We start from the raw sequence: 14,800 nt of genomic DNA on the forward strand, positions 1-14,800 counted from the left end.
GAGATAGGACTGTTAAGGCAACACAGTATAAGTTTCATGGTGTTAGAGGGAGTTGCAGAGGATAAAAACGGTAGAGGAAGACAGAGATTGAAATACATCCAGCCGATAAGTAATGGTTCAAATGGCTCTGAGCACTATGGGACTTAACTGCTGTGGTCATCGGTTCCCTAGAACTTAGAACTCCTTAAACCTAACTAACCTAAGGACATCACACACATCCATGCCCGAGGCAAGATTCGAAGCTGCGACTGTAGCGGTCGCGCGGTTCCAGACTGTAGCGCCTAGAACCGCTCGGCCACTCGTCCTGCCCAGCAGATAACTGAGGACGTAGCTTGCTACTCTGTGATGAAGAGGTAGGCACAGGAGAGCGATTGTGGCGGCCCGCACCAAACCACTCACAAGACTGAGACTGATGACTCAGTGTGGCTGTGGCATATTTTTGTTAAATAATCCTGGATAACGCCTATTATCGGTATTCAAAATCATTATTTCAGAAGCTCGTAAATTTAGTGCCAACGGCCTTGCCGCAGTGGCAACACCGGTTCCCGTCAGATCACCGAAGTTAAGCGCTGCCGGGCTGGGCTAGCAGTTGGATGGGTGACCATCCGGTCTGCCGAGCGCTATTGGCAAGCGGGGTGCATTCAGCCCTTGTGAGGCAAACTGAGGAGCTACTTGATTGAGAAGTAGCGGCGCCGGTCTCGGAAACTGACATACGGCCGGGAGAGCGGTGTGCTGACCACATGCTCCTCCATATCCGCATCCAGTGACGCCTATGAACTGAGGATGACACGGCGGCCGGTCGGTACCATTGGGCCTTCATGGCCTGTTCGGGAGGAGTTAGTTAGTAAATTTAGTAATGCAAATTTATTGTAACCCCAATAAATATGCCACTTATATCCAATGCATAATATATCAGCAGATTATTATTGTGCGCCTACGCAGATTTCATATTACTTATTGTGTGTTTTCATTCCAGTATTTATATCCATTTCAGATTGTTATTTTACTGTCTGATTCCGATTTCGTCACCCCATTGACTGGCAGAAAGAGGTATATGTCATTGATAGGAAGATCAAACGGAATAAAACTAAACCAAAACAATAAGTGACTAAAACTCATATTTTCCTATTGATACTCGTCCACACCACGTGCCGGCAATCGCACTGCTGTTATTTTAGAGCCACGTTATTAACTTCAGCACAAAAAATGGTTCAAATGACTCTGAGCACTATGGGACTTAACATTTGAGGTCATCAGTCCCCTAGAACTTAGAACTACTTAAACCTAACTAACGTAAGGACATCACACACAACCATGCGCGAGGTAGGATTCGAACCTGCGACCGTAGCGGTCACGCGGTTCCAGACTGAAGCGCCTAGAACCGCTCGGCCACTCCGGCCGGCCAATTTCAGCACATTACGTTGTCGACATATCTGCACTACTGAATACATCTGCGATATTAAGCTTCGTGCTAGAGTTCAGAAATAATTTGCCTGATATCTACGGGACCATATAACTTCTGCGTTTGCAGGAGGTACCGCCTCGCTCGTGTGGCATGCCAACGTCTTGTAGAAGTTGCACTACAATAAACATAATTGTTCTTCTTGCCCAGTTATACAGCAACGTATGAATGGTTATTCTATTTGTCCCTAAAACGTTCATGTCAGTTGCTCAGGACTCAAGAGATCACAGTGAACTGAATGTTTCCAGCATCGTCTTTGTGATGCATAGTTTACGATATTACATTTGTAACCTAAAATTTCTGTAAGTTATTCCTATGAGCAGAAAAAGAGTGAAAATTAATGTGGTGGGATGACGAGTGCGTTGAAGAGAACTTTTCATGAGACCTATTAACACAAATTAACTGTGTTCATCTTGGATAATAATAACCGCTTCAGCTATATGTAGTCCTTCAGGTGAACATATAACTGAAATATTAGACCGTTTTAGCTTGGAATATTTTTACCCAGCATTCGGTGTCCGTCAAAACAAAACACCGCTAAAAGACGGTATGTCATAGAATAAAAGTAGCCACATTCTAATATAGCGGATAGGTCCGCTACGGAACCGCGTACAGGGGGCGTGGCCGCGTGCTGTGAGATACTCAGAATGGCGGACCCATACGCTATATCGGAATGTGGCTTTTTTATTCAATGATATACCATAGTTTAGCGGTGTTTTGTTTTGACGGACAACGAATGTTGGGTAAAAATATTCCGAGCTTTTCCGCTCTAATGATTTAGTCATTCGTTCACGTGAAGATGTGGCTACTAGTGCCACGAAACCGCTACTGATCAAATAATAAAGGCCTGCATACAGCTGAAGCTGTTATTAATGCCCAAGATGAGCACTCATGACTATCGTTGCTGCACCTTCAAGGTTGTATGCAGTATTAACAGTGTCTACTACTCAAATTAGAACAGTTCGTTTATATGAGGGGCGAATTTCGGTTGAAAAAAGGCAGAATTTGTTGTGGGACATCGTGGAACATTCTCGTTTCAGCCTCTATAGTTTCATGAAGTTCCGATATGCGACGGCGCTACACGTAGCCTTCAATATGGCGTCTGAGTTTCAAGCAGAGAGCTGTCATTGAGTTTCCTTTGGCGGAAAAACAAAGTATCGCAGATATTCATAGGTGCTTGCAGAGTGTCTACGGAGACTTGGCAGTGAGCAAACGCACGATGAGTCTTTGGGCGAAGCATCTGTCATCATCGCAACCAGATAACGCAGATCTGCCCGCATCTCGTGGTCGTGCGGTAGCGTTCTCGCTTCCCACGCCCGGGTTCCCGGGTTCGATTCCCGGCGGGGTCAGGCATTTTCTCTGCCTCGTGATGGCTGGGTGCTGTGTGCTGTCCTTAGGTTAGTTAGGTTTAAGTAGTTCTAAGTTCTAGGGGACTGATGACCATAGATGTTAAGTCCCATAGTGCTCAGAGCCATTTGAACCATAACGCAGATCTGTCCTACCACCCACGTGCCAGCCGACATACATACCTGTGACTTCTTCAATGCCGGAGCGCGCGGACACACTCATTTGAGGTGATCGACGAATCACAGTCAAACGCCTCGCTGCACGACTGGACGTCTCTGTTGGTAGTGCGGACACACTCGTCCGCCAGTTGGGATACTGAAAGGTGTTTGCCGTCTGGGTCCAACGTATCCTAACAGAAGACCGTAAAGAGCAGCGAAGGACAATGTGAGAGGAATTGCTTACTTGTTACGACGCTGGTCGCGACAATTTTTTGCCGAAAATCGGCACAAGGGCTGAAACATGGGTTCAATCCACGTTATGACACAACACTATCTGTCCTCCAAGAAAAAAGTTCAAAGACGCACCCTCAGCCGGTAAAGTGATGGCGACGGTCTTCTAGGATTCTGAAGGGGTTATTCTGTCTGACTGCCTCCTTCATGGTGTAGCGATCAACTCTGAAATGTATTGTGCTACCCTCAGAAAATTGAAGAAACAACTTCGTTCGCACCTCAAAATTGCAAACGAACTTCTCCACGATAACGCAAGGCCTCACGTAATTCTGCTCATCCGAGAGGAGCTCACAAAACTTCATTGAACCATTCCTCGTCCACCCAACAGTCCGGATCTCGCACGTTCCGATTTCCATGTTTTTGGACCAATGAAGTACACACTCCGCAGAAGGTAGTACTTGGATGATGGGGAGGTTGTCGATGCAGCAAGACGATGACTCCATAGTCGACCAGTGGAGTGGTTACCACGCTCGCATACAGGCCCTCCCAGTAAGGAATCATAAGGCTGTTGCACCGAACGGAGATTTTCTTGAAAAATACGGTTTTGAAACCAAAAAAGTGTGAAGTAATATGGTGTATTGGAATCCTGAATGAAACCAACCCACTTTCAGGAAAAAGGTATTGCATTATTTACTAAACAGCCCTCGCAACTCTGACTGAAGTTAAATTGGAGCGTTGAAATAATTGTTTCGCCAAACGGACTTATTATTACAAAATTATCAAGATGTGGATCTCCAGAAGTAAGCGTGATACTAATAATTATAAGAAATCACGATGTAAACAGAAGGCCTAAAGTTTTCTAACAATCTTCATGTGAATGTGCTAGATGCAAACTTGTTAAGTAACTTTAAAAGGTTTTATGAAGATAATCGTTAAAAAAGCGGTGGCAGTTTCTTAAATAATATCTAACACGATGAAAGCTGTCATGTGAAGATTGTTTCTATTCTGAAGCTGTCGAGACGCAAGTTGTAAATAAAGAATACGTGAGTGTAAAAATATTTGAATAATTGCATTTATAACCGCATATTACTGTTATTGAACATAATTAGTTTGAGAAACAAATGTTCGATACACAATTATCTTCATTTCAGGGGACACTTACCTTTCTTATTAAAACACAATTTACATCAAATCGTAGGTTTCGAGTTGAAATGTTTACAACAGAACATAACGGGAGTGATCATCTAATTAATCAGCAGTAAAAAATTTATTTCGTGATCTAGATAGAAAGGACATTGTAACATACATAATGATCAGGGATTGATTAAGGAAATTATTTGCTTGATTCATAATCTTTTAACTTACTCTGAGAGGTGACGATCATCACACTTGTGTTACTGTTCAAGCAAGCAAACGTAAATCATTTAAACGTCGGAGGCGTATGATTACCTATGTCTGTGAATTTAAAAGATGGTAGCAGATAAACAGAGGAGTATCAATGTCTGTATGGAGTGTACTGAATAAGACGTACTTTTAAACAGTGACCGTTTTGTTGCTATTGGTTACAATATATGTGAATACTGTCTGACGACTGATACGTTGTGTGGTTAACTGTAAAGACAGATTACCATTAACTTTGTTTCTAGTCGCCTGAAATTCGAATACGGGGACAACAGAAAGACGTGGTTGGTTTGATGAAGTTAGTTACGCTAAGCACCGCCTCGACAGCGGCTACATCCTAGGAGACGGTGACGCCGGCGTTCTGGGAGATCCAGTCGAGGTAGTGGGAGACCTTGGTGAAGACCTCCGGGTAGCTGTTCTCGCAGCCCGTGTCCGAGCCGAAGGACACGATACCCACTTGCGTCCAGACGCCGTCGGACGCCTTGTGCACCAGCGCGCCGCCACTGTCGCCCTGCAACCATTAACAGCAAGTTGTGATTCAGATGTGGAGCTGCAGACCTAACGACATTACTTGTAATGAACCAAAGACAATGAAAAGAGCAGACACTGCCGGAAAGGTAGAAAATTTTAGTAAAGGGAGTAAAATCACAAAGAGAGTCGCATAGGATTCAATTTTGGGTCCATTCATATTCGTTTTATATGGGAATGACCTTTCAATTAACATTCAAGAAGCAAAACTGATACTTTTTGCAGATGATATTAGTATTCTAATAAATACCATTAGGGAGAAAACAACAGAAAGTTTGCAAATGATATTTTACAAAGAATTAGTAAGTGGTTCTCTGAAAATGGACTCCTCCTAAATGTTGAAAGAACACAGTAGATTCAGTTCTGTAGAACAGTCATACCAACAACTGACGTCGCACATGATCAGGAGTCAGCAAGTAGGTTAGAATGCTCCAAATTTTTAGATACATATTAATGAGAAATTGAAAAGGAAGAAGCATATTATTGAGATTCTCAAACAATTAAGTTCAGCTACTTTGCTCTTTGTATAATTGATAATCTTGGAAACAAACGCAGCAGACTTCTCAAAAATTTTGCATATTTTCACTTAATAATGTCGCACGGATTAATTTTCTGGGGTTACTCACCACTTAGAAAGAAAGTATTGATTGCTCAAAAGCGAGCAGTTAGTATGTGATGTTTACCCAAGGACGTCAAATGGGTACCTCTTCAAGGTGCTAGGCATTTTCACTGCACCGTCAAAGTAGATATTTTGGCTGATGAAATTCGCCATAAACAATCCATCATAGTTTGAGGAGAACAGTGATGTATACATCTACATTACTAAAGGGAAAAATGACCAACGTAAAACCATAATTTTCATCCTTGACCACAAGCGCCGGCTGGGATGGTCGAGAGGTTCTAGGCGCTACAGTATGGAACCGCGCGACCGCTACGGTCGCAGGTTCGAATCCTGCCTAGGGCATGGATGTGTGTGATGTCCTTAGGTTAGTTAGGTTTAAGTAGTTCTAAGATCTAGGGGACTGATAACCTCAGAAGTTAAGTCCCATAGTGCTCAGAGCCATTTGAACCATTTTTTTGACCACAAGTCCAGTTTTCAGCATTGACCACAAGTTCTCAATCGGGTTGAGGCTGGGACTGTTGCAGTTCAAGTCGGCATAATAATGCGATGGTCAGCGAACCATTTTTTATTCATTCCAGCATTGTGATAAGGCGTACTGTCTTGCTGAAAGATGCACTGTTCCTTGTTATCTTCAGACAAATCACAAACAGAGAGCAAAAAATTTCAGCAATGAGACTTCGTGGTACTGTTTGTCGTTAATGTTGCCCTGTACCGCTTGCAGAATCCCGATGCCATATCTTGCCATGCATCCCCACACCATGACAATGGTGAGACGCTTCACACTGGCAGTGGTGCACCCAAACAGGATATCTTCGTCTGGTCGACGAAGAATGGAAATTACATCGCTTCTTAAGACGTGCTTTTTGTATAAAACCGTAAAACCGTTTCGTGCATAAGCTTTAAGTCGCCGACTCTCAGTTAGAAGTTTTACTACAATGTATAATGCCCGTGTTTCAATATGATCTTTTACCACTCATAATGTTTTCTTAACGCTTTCCATGCAACTTCTTTGTAACGTTTTTTCCCCTTTTGGACGTGAATCCCTAATTCAAGGTGTGGACGGGGCTAATTAGTCTCGCATTATTCTTCCGGTCAACACATGGTAGTACTATTGGTAATCTCGCTTACCAGTTTATTTGCTCCTTCGTGTACGTTACTCAGTGCTTTGCGCTGGCTGTTGGTACACTGTCTTGTACTCTGCATTGCCGCGCTCGGAGTCGCAGCACAAAATGTAAGTGTCCTGGTGTTCATCCCATTTTTCTTTACCCAGACAGTCATCCGTTGTATTGTCTCGTGTTGCTATGACACTGACGTGTTTTACCGCACCTAGACCGATCGCTGTTCTCCAAAAATGTTATATGGTAGGGGAAGGTGCGCTATTTTCGGATGGGAGGCTAGTTCCGGATAAGTGGATATTGGCTCCCTGAACAGTGCTGCAGATGCGGAAACTAGGTGAAATCCTTGTTCTTCCGCCATTTTAGTGGCCTATGCTCACAGTTGATTTTTTCTTAATATTTTACACTTTAATGTCATTTTTGTAGGCACAGCTTAAGCATCACAGCTACATGGTAAGTAGTTTCATATGTAAACGTTTTTTTGAATTACCGCTGCCAGTCACAAACTTCGTCAACTATTGCATTACTTAATTATTTAGTGACATGTTGCGAGGTAAACCTCATCTTCAGGCTAAATGGCATTACAAAAACAACTTTAAAATAAGGCTATACAGATGTTACATAGTCTTTTGGTGAATGCTGTGGTCATCCTGTGGAAGAAGAGAAAACTTAGTAAGAGGTGATGTCATTTTGGAAGCTGGACTGATGTTTGCACGAAAATGTTTTGTAACGGTCACTCAGCCGCGTGGGATTAGCCGAGCGGTCTGAAGCGCTGCAGTCATGGACTGTGCGGCTGGTCCCGGCGGAGGTTCGAGTCCTCCCTCCGGTATGGGTGTGTGTGTTTGTCCTTAGGATGATTTAGATTAAGTAGTGTGTAAGCTTAGGGACTGATGACCTTAGCAGTTAAGTCCCATAAGATTTCACACCCATTTGAACATTTGTAACGGTCGCTCACTTTTTTCTTCTGGTGTGGCAGAGTCATAGTGATGCGCTCGGGTGCCTCCATTTCCGTACCTCTCCTGGTCACTGTTCACAAATTGTCACTAACATAACAGTAACTTGGAAACACGATCACAAACAGTTGTGTAGTGCAATGGACAAGATGGCGGTCGAAATACAGCTGGTTTCAATTTGACTATCGAATTGTCGATCTATGTGGTGTCAGATGTTTTACTTGTCTTCTACACGTCTTGTTATCGTATTACAGATGTAGGTTGACGAAATACACTACAAATTGAGCACTTGTTACAATATTATTGAACACATCATAATATAAACTATTTATTTCACGTAATTCCAAGCTATTGCTGGGGCTAGAGCCAAACGACTATGTCACTAACGCAGCAGTCACTTGGAAACAGGATCACAAACATATCTGTAGTGCAATGGCGGTCGAAATACTGCTTCTTTCGATTTGACTATCGATTTGCTGATCTACGTGGTGTCAGATGTTTACCTGCCTTCTGCACGTCTTGTTATCGTATTACAGATGTAGGTTGACGAAATACATTACAAATTGAGCACCTGTTACAATATTATTGAAAACATCATGATATAAACTAATTTAATTTACATATTTCTAAGCTATTGCTGGGCCTAGATTCAAACGACTGTCATGTTACGTATCTGTTATTCTAGGAGTGCTGTAGCGAAATTGGAAAAGAAATGTGAATTTTTGAAGTCTGTCATTTCATTCAGGATCCCGTTATTCCCCATGTGGCCGTGGATGAATATTTCCATTTTCCAGCTCTTTTCTGGTTATGCAGTACTTTAAGGTCATTGTCTATTGAAACACTGTGTCCTGTTTCGTTTATATTTTTCGCTATAGCCACGATCCTTCTTGAAGATGTCCTCCACAGATGGGGAGGAAACACTGGTATTTAAGGTGAAATCCATTCGACCTCCACGTAATAGCCCAGAATATTATATTAATTATTAGAAACATATATGATTAAAAACATTCGCTTCAATTATAGAAACATTTGTGGAAAAAATTATGAATACTCAGTTTTTCGTTACGTGATTTTTAACTGGAACGCAAGTAAAATAAAATAGATATGATTTTTTGTGTATTGCCTTTGTTGCAACTGCAAATATACGTCCACTGACTGTAAACGGTATCTGTGACAATATTTTTATGATACAGAAATAGCTGTTCAGACCAGTAGAAACCCAACTTTGTTACTTACACTGCAGGGACTGCCATCAGGATTACCGAGAGCACAAATGACGTCATCGTCGATAGCGCCAGGATATAATTCAGAGCACTCGCTGTTGGATATGACGACCATGTCGACATATTTCAGTGTTGTACTTACTGTCGATGAATCTGAAACAGAAATGTATATTTTGCTCATTCACTGAAAGGAAGTCTTCTTGTTGCGAAACGCCTCGTTACCGTCTTTAAAAAATATTTGAACTGTGTTAAGGACACCATGTTGAATGAAAAGAATGCTTACATTAACACACGAGAAGTACTGAATAGAAATGCTCTAAGTTGAATTCGAAGCTCCTCAAGATGACACTAAACTTTTATTTTGTGTACTGTAAATAAGTATTTTCCTAAAGTATCGACGCTATACTTAACAAACCCATAATTTCCTTCCTCCCTTTCTTCCTTCCTTCTTTGCCCTTTTCAACGTGTGGGTGTTAGTTCGTTTTTAAAACAAAGGAAAATAACAGAACTGCTGTCTGAATCTCTTCATTGGCCATTGTATACTTCGTCTTCCGGTTTAGTTATAATGTAATACTTGGCATACCAGTCGCTCAAGCGGCATCCTTTTAATACCGTCGTCTCATTTTTTTGGTAGTGTCTAATGTCTTCGGTCATTGTTGTTTACACGTTTAGTCTGTCCCGTATCGTCACTTCGCAATCGGTCTCTCTATATTAATCCAAAAAGTGATCTCGGACACTTCAATTCTTTATTCCTTCCCTTCTTTTAGAATTCAATTTTTACTACAATACAGTATATAAGAACAGGCTTAGTCATCACGTTGTGATGTCTTAGCGTTTCCTCTCTCCGTATAGATCTGCGAAGGTGGCTCGTTATACAACCATTTATAGCATTACACAGGGGTTATCACACCTAATGGAGTAAATGCACAGAGTTGAACATACACGGTATTAGAACCAAATAGCTCTACTAAACATGGACTCTAAGACGCATACCAGTAGAGCTATGGACAATTCTTCATACTGTCAAGCAAATCTCTTCTGCTGAACAAGCGCACATAGCTCTCAAGGTGTGCATTTTAGAGTCTCAGTTTACTAGACAATTTTTTCTTGTTTTGGTCCATACTAACATCTCCCGAAATACGGAAGGAAAAAGAGTTTGCAATAGAAGAGGTTTGTTTCACAGTATCGAAAATGACGTAGTGCCCATATCTCTTCAGATATGAATTTTAGAGCCCATGTTTACCATACTAATTTGCTTCTAATATCGTGTACTTTCAACTGTATGTGTTTTCGCCGTTAATTATGGTACACTCTGTATTTGTGTATGTTTTGAACAACATGTCAATTAGTTTTGTTTATTGATATAACTGTCTCGAGCCATTCAAACGAATTTACCTGCTCTATTATCTTCTTGTTTATCATTATTTTTGCTTTTGTTAGGAGTATATCTTCCACTGCCATTCCTTTCGTTTCGTTTACCTATCTACTCGTTCGATAAGTTTGTAAAATGTTATGTAGTTCAGTTACATTGTCTTATGAAGCGCTTTCACTGTCAAGTTGGAGAACTTGTTGTCTGCAAATAAAATTGTGACAATAAATTTTTTCCTGTTCTCCAAATTTGCAGGTAAGTACTAGCCAGTAAGTATTTCTCAAAATTTCATCCTTTTGACCTTATCTCAGGCCTTACCATAGTCAAGGAAGTGCAAGCATTAAATATCATATAGCAACTGCACAAATCTCTTTTTGAGTGCCTTATTGAACTTTCCTCTTTTTCTGTTACTTGTTTTGGAATAAATGTTGCTTCTGCAGAGGAGCTACCTTTACCAAAAACGTATTGCTTCCATCTTAAAAATGTTTTTGTCGTTGGCTGGAGTTTCTTACTAATGATAGACTAATAGATTTTATAAGCAGCATTTAAAATGGATATACCCGTATAATTTGAGTAGAATTTTATCTCATTTCTAGCGTATATGTATGGTTCCTGCTAACTTCCATGCCTCTGGAATTTTCTCCAAGCATTAAATATCACACAGCAACTGCACAATAGTGGCATATTTTATAAGTTCCAGATTTATTCCATCTATACCTGCAGCCTTCCTGTTGCTGGCCCCCTTTAATACTTTCCAAGACTATCATCTGGGCTGCGTTGTATTCTCCAGTGTTGCCGGTATTTGTGCAGTAGGGCTCATCTTCCATGACTAAAAGCTGTTTCCATATTTGATTTATGTCCTACTGTAACAGTGGAAGGTAAAAAAAGATGCGAACAACAGTTCTGGGCAACTACCCATGCGAACTGTTTTGTGTGTAGTTAAGTCTCAACTGCAAGTGCTAGAGAATGGAATACTAAATTCAAAAATTTAGAGTAGGACCAGTTGTGACCTATGTGCAGTCAGGAATAGATTCGGAGTAGTACTGCAACATCATAAATATTTGTAATCATATTTACAAGACAGCTGACGTCTAGCACATGCATTCGAAATTTAGTATAGATAGTAAAAACATTTTGAGACTGACGTCCGATAGTAAGGTCTTAAATGCCCACCACATCAGGACAGAAAATGAGTTTGTAATGTCTGTTCCATGTCGAAGCAGCTTTACCAGTAGATTCTGCTCAGTAAATTCTTGTTCACATATCCCACCCAAAATGGATTATATTTAAGTGCAGTAGCAGACAGAGGGCAACGGTCTTGCCGCAGCGGTTCCCTTCACATCACCGAAGTTAAGCGCTGTCGTGCTGGGCTAAGCACTTGGATGGGTGACCATCCAGTCTGCCGAGCGCTGTTGGCTAGCGGGGTGCGCTCAGCAAACGTAGGAGCTACTTGATTGAGAACGGCCGGGAGGGCGGAGTGCTGACCACATCCCCCTCCATATGCGCATCCAGTGACGCCTATGAGCTGAGGATGACACTGTAACGTCGCGAGTTAATGCGCGACAACATTCGTTGCTATACAGCCCGCAGTATTGGAGACGGAGTCTGTGAAAGAAATCGCCATTTGTGTCTTAGCCAATGAGTCATGTACACCTGCTACTACGGTTGCGTCAGAATGGCTTCTGTATCACTTAATAGCGACCGTACATTCACGACCTATAAGAACCTAAATAAATGGTATTAAATATTATTCAATCATTTTCAAAAGCGGTACACTACCTTTTGACATTCAGGAGAAGATTGTATCCAAATTACAGCTTTACAACTATCATAGTTTCAGAGATAGAAAATAATTACTAAAAAAGTCAACAACCGACACTTAGGAAACTAAATTCAGTTAGGAAATATAAAAGGTTGTCCTTTGGTATTATCTAGAAACATAACCAGAGCTCTCAGTGTGCAGAATTAATTAAATGAGATTTTAATATTAAAACTTTAATTATTTATGTTGTCATAATACAAGAATCAGACATCAGACAAAATTATTATTTGTGTCTAATACTGTTGTGGGAGTAAATGTGAGTGAATGAGAGTGTGTACGTAGACAGTCATCAAATTTTAACGTTGCTTTACATATCGTCTTAAGTAATCTGCAAGAGTTACGCAAACCTGTTGTGGTAAAATGTTCATAGGGAATTTACCCACTTTACTGATGGCGTACGTCTAGGTGTGATTGCTATTATAACAGAGCAGCCAGAAAGTCAGCTGGAGTATTATCTGTATCTAAAGGATATTTCCAGATTTATTGCTTTTTCGTTTTCGTTTATTAAACATTACTTTAATATTTGTATATCAGAATGACGTAGATGCGTCTGCATGTAAGGTTTGGTGCAGGCCATTTCTGGCGCGAGTATGATCATGAGCGAGAATTCTGATTGGCAGCGAGTATGGTTAGCCAATCAGAATGGAGATGGTTCCTGCTCGTTACCTGATAGTTATACTGGGAGTGAGTACACAAGAAGGGATTCGCTCGCTAGCTTTGAATGCGGTCGGTCATGTTACTTTCATAACGTGTGAAATGAAGGAATATTGAGTTCCTCGCGTTTGATACGTGGCGCGACTAATGCTGATGTATTTATGGACGGTTTTGTGAAGTTTGGAAGTTTTGGAACTATTTTGTTGGAATGATATTCGCGTGTGAAATTTTGGCCTTTATAGTATCCACGTGGCAATGTTGTAGTATTAAACCACTGAGCGTTTTTTGGCGAGCAGTTTCTTTTGTGAGAAATCCACAAGAAGGACCGAATGTAATAACTCGTGTTAGTAGTGAAATTAATGACTGTGACAACGTTGTTTACTTCGGGTGGGGTTTGTACATATCTCTGGCTGCTGTGCATGTGAAATGAGTGTACGAATTGTGAATGTGAAGAAAATAGCCAATAGTTTAAATGTGGACTGAATAGTACCGTTTCTTTGTCTAGATGGCAAAACAAACTTTCTTGTGTGGAAATTTCGGACATTATTTTCCAGAAGCCGATCCATTTCCTTACCGCCCGATAAATTTTTTAATGTCAGTTTTTCTACAGGACTGTACTTCATTACTAGAGAGTTGCGCGGCCTCAGTAATTGTACGTATTAGATGGTGTTTTTTTTTAATCAATGGTGTTTTTACATCATCTTGTAAGTATCTACGTTGCCAATTGGAGGGGCATCGAGCAGACGTCGTTCTGAGGTAGGTGAATTCTAATTTGCAGCCTGCACACAGCAATACTCAAAAGTCCAGCCGCGCCGCAACACGGCGTCCGGTCGGTACCGTTGGGTCTTCATAGCCTCTAAACATAGAAATGGATTTTTTCGCCAAGGTGAGATTCCCGCTCACGATGTCCATGCCTCGATTTGAAGGAAAATGCAAATGTCCGTAGTCTTCAAATAGAAAATCTGATTAGTCGAATGGATGAAGTTTGATGAGATACAGCATAAATAGGTGCAAATGGTTTGGCACTGTTTATAGGTTTAGAGTTATGGCATGCAATGTAAGCAGTAAACATTTCACAGAAACCAATAAGTGGTGAAGTAAGGCTGTTTACAGCGCAATGCACATGGAACAGCGAGTTAAAGCTGTGATAGCTATTTTAATAAATCTTAAGAGAAAAATTTGTTTATTTACTTGGCATAGAAAATTCAATGTTGATAATGGGATACATAAACGTGTTAGTGCATGAACGCCACAAGAATCCTGGGGAAGGGGAGAGGAAAAAAGTCATGCTTCCCATTTCACTTTCTCTTGACCATAAGAACAAAGGACATGACAAAGAGTGAGACGTTATGGTATTTGATATTTGTAGACGATATAGTTCTCTTATCAAAAACTGAAAAAGAGTTGCAGTAAATTGTAGAAACAGTTCAGTCTACTGGGGAAGCTTAGCGCATGGAACGAAATCTAAAAATACTGCTGAATGCAGAAAAACTAGAATATTATAATGATTCCATTATCTACCGAGTAGAACATGTCGATCTCCGTCTAATAAGGTATTTTGTACGAAAAATTTGGTTCAGAAGTATAGAAATCTGACCACTACGGAAAGAGGACAGGACAAGGTTATTCAAAAAATGATATAACGAAGAAAGGAAAAGGTAAAATGGATGATGCGCTGCGAATTGGAAAATTTCTATGAAGAGTAAGATAAGACAGGCAATTACTGGTAACATTAAAAAGGAAAAGAAACAATGGGATTATACATATTCCAATGAGAAATGATAGCGTAAAAGCGTTCTGGGAAGAAGTGAGATCATAAAAACGATGTTGAGGATTTTGTAGAGAGAAGAGCGAAGAAAGAAGACGAAGAATTCTATTACTTGTAACGGTTTGAGGAGACAGGACACGAAAGGCC

General features: G+C 40.9%; 1 pseudogene; it reads left to right on the forward strand.

The window, feature by feature from the left end:
- Positions 1–511: 511 nt before the first annotated feature.
- LOC126459468 (5S ribosomal RNA) lies at positions 512–629 on the forward strand (annotated as a pseudogene).
- The last annotated feature ends 14,171 nt before the right edge of the window (positions 630–14,800 follow it).

The sequence above is a fragment of the Schistocerca serialis genome, chromosome 2, assembly GCF_023864345.2.
Source record: "Schistocerca serialis cubense isolate TAMUIC-IGC-003099 chromosome 2, iqSchSeri2.2, whole genome shotgun sequence".
NCBI classification, from domain to species: domain Eukaryota; kingdom Metazoa; phylum Arthropoda; class Insecta; order Orthoptera; family Acrididae; genus Schistocerca; species Schistocerca serialis.